At 38.6% G+C, this 3,145-nt stretch overlaps 1 pseudogene; it reads left to right on the top strand.

Annotated features, from left to right (window-relative positions):
* The first annotated feature begins 663 nt into the window (after positions 1-663).
* LOC125387561 (small ribosomal subunit protein eS21 pseudogene) lies at positions 664-961 on the top strand (annotated as a pseudogene).
* Positions 962-3,145: the final 2,184 nt, after the last annotated feature.

Here is a 3,145-nt window from a genome sequence, read left to right as displayed (position 1 = left end):
CACAAATTCCACACAATAATGGCTCACATTTCCTAGTAATAGCTGTGGACTAAGTTAAAGAAATATTGTTTCTTTCCTGGATCCCTGTTAATGAGAACAGTGCCATTATTGCAGTGCAAGAGACTTTCAACTTAAGTTGTTAAGACGTGTATTAGCCCAATAAGAACAAACAGCACAAGCATCACATTTATATTCTCATCACAGTAGGAAATTACAAAACTTTTATATTTCTCACAACCTATGCACATATATAAACAACACACACGCACATTCACACACATTTAGAGACATACAATTTATATATATTGACACAAATATAACATTTTATTATAAACATTTCAGATATTTATTGAGGAAGAGATTATACAGAAGACAAGACTACAATATAAAATATATGTTCCATATACTATCTACCTTTAATTGTGAGTTAAAAAGTCATCAGGATGTCACAAATGTTGTAATGGTGTAGTCTTAGTAATCTCAAATATAGTGAAATACAATTATATAAACATCTTTTATAAAATATAAATGTTTTAAATGTTTTTCTATTGATTTATATTATACTTATCCATAAATCGTGTAAACTTTGCAGAGTTTCGTGTTTAAGGCAAAAAACATAAAAAATGGATTAAGTGCTTTTCTGTGCTCCCGCGGCCTAGTGAGCAGGCAGGACCTCGACATGCAGAAGGACACTGGCCAGTTCGTGGACCTGTACGTGCCGCGGAAATGCTCAGCGAGCAACCGCATCATTGGTGCCAAGGACCACACGTCCATCCAGATGAACGTGGCCGAGGTTGACAGGGTCACAGGTCGATTTAATGGCCAGTTTAAAACCTACGCTATCTGTGGGGCCATTCGCAGGATGGGTGAGTCAGATGATTCTATTCTCCGATTGGCTAAAGCTGATGGAATTGTCTCCAAGAACTTTTGAACAGAAGAGATCGGGGAAAATCGGTCATAAATAAAAGTGAGAAAAAGTACAAAAAAAAATAGATTAAGTTTGGTAAACTTAAAAAAACAAAGGAAAATGAGGAAAAGTTAGCATGAAGCATAAAGTCACCTTACTTGTTATCTACAAATTTGAATCTAAGTCTACAGGAGGTTATATATAAATTTGGATTAGGTCTACCTTACTCCTGTCCTCCTCCTTCTCCTCTTCTTCATTTTCCCTCTTCTTTCCCCCTCCTCTTCTTCCTCCTTCTCTTCTTGTTCTTCTTCTTTTCCCCTCCCTTCTTTCTCTCTCTCACAAATTGATTCTAGGTCCTTCTGCATGGCAGACAAAGCCCTAAAACTGTACTTTGTAGTTGGGATTTTCTTTGGACTGTCAACCAGCTCCCAAATAAAGACAAGGAGACTTATTACCAATTATGAATTCTTAGCCTTAGCCTTAGATAAGTTAAGGGGCCATCTCCAGTCTTTTCCAATTCTGTAACATATGATGCTGCTGCTGCTTTTGGTCATTGTTGCTTTCTACCTTAATCATTAAAGAAACATGATTATTTGTACTTAAACATTTAAATCCTAAAGCTAGCTTTATTTTTAATGTTATATTCTTTGAAAACACTTATACTTTCTTGTATCTTTCATTTAAGTGCTGGATAACAAATGGAAGTCTATCATTTGTGAACTTTTGGGTGTACAAGCGTAGGAAATCAAGAAATTTTTTCAGGACAAATGGAGGTGGTAATACTGTTTCTAAAGTCATTTTTACTTATGTCTTAATCTGTTTTGGCAACTATTTAATAACAAATATCTTCGACTGAATGTTATAAATTTTTTTTTAATAATCTGAATTGTGTCTGTCTGAGACCAAGGCATTTTGATTAGTGTTTAAAGACATTTTATAGTTTGAATCTATAGTGTCCTCCAGAAGCTGATGTGCTGAATTCTTGGTCCCCATGTGTACAGTAGTGTTCACAGGTGAAGACCTTTGAGAGGACACTGGTACTGCGCCAGCGCGGGCTCGAACCAAGAGTCGCGGCGGAGGGTGTCCAGGTTGAATGAATTCACAGAGCACGAGGTTGAGGTGGAACAGCTTCTTTATTGTTCTGCTGGGGCTAACTTTTATACCATGGCACCAAAAGAGGAGGGGGCTGCGAAGGGACTGTCACCTGACCCCAGGAGGGACTGTCACCTGACCCCAGCAGGGATCAAGGAATGATCACGTGCACTCAAACTTCCTTTCCCAACTCCAGGGGCAGAGGAAAGTTATTATGTTTTCTTTGCAGATAAGCACCTCAAATGGGGGCAGGGAAATGTAACTCGGGGCTGCTATTCCCACACATTGGAACATAAAATTTATGTAAAGTATGACCCACTGAAGATTTCTTAGCTTGTTGAGCTATCAGAGGTGGGACCATGTTGGAGGAAGGTTGTCCTAAGGGCATGGCCTTGAACAATATATTTCTCTCTTCTCTTACTGTCTGCTGTCGGCAGATTTGCTCTATCATACTTGCCTCAGTGACATTCTAGCTTTTCTTAGCTGCAAAGCAAAAAGCACCCTGACTTGTAAACGGAGTCTGCACTTTCCTTTCCCAGCTGCTCAGATCTGAATTTAGTTTCCCAGTGCTTAGCCACAGAGACTATAATAATTACAATACTATTTGACCAATGGTTCAGACAGATTCCTAGCTGGCTCTTTCATTCTATTAATCTATATATCTCCACGAAGATAACGTCTACCTGTAAGTTACTTTATGTCACGTGTTTTGTCACAATAACTATCCAACGAGGAGGGTTATTTTCCTGGTTAGTTTTATCAACTTGACACTTTTTAGAGTCTCTTGAAAAGAAAAATTTCAATTGAGAAAATGCCTCAATCAGCTGCCCTGTAGCCAAGTCGGTGGGGCATTTTCTTGAATAATGATCTATATTGGATAGTCTAACCCGTTGTGGGCGGTACCGCCATGGGTCGAGGTTCCTGGATGTGTTAAGAAAGTAGGGTGAGCATAATGTGGGGAACAAGACAATAAAAAAGCATTAATCCATAGCTTCTGCTTCAGTTCCTGCCTTAACTTCCTGCCCTGAACTCTGATAATCTGTTACCACAAAGGGAACGATGAAATGAACATTTTCTCTCCCATGTTGCTTTGGGTCCTAGTGAATATTATCACAGTAGAAAGCAATTTAGAATAATCCTTTTCTG

Source organism: Myodes glareolus, chromosome 8, assembly GCF_982192425.1.
Source record: "Myodes glareolus chromosome 8, mMyoGla1.1, whole genome shotgun sequence".
Taxonomy (NCBI): domain Eukaryota; kingdom Metazoa; phylum Chordata; class Mammalia; order Rodentia; family Cricetidae; genus Myodes; species Myodes glareolus.
This window is presented reverse-complemented; position numbering and strand designations above follow the sequence as displayed.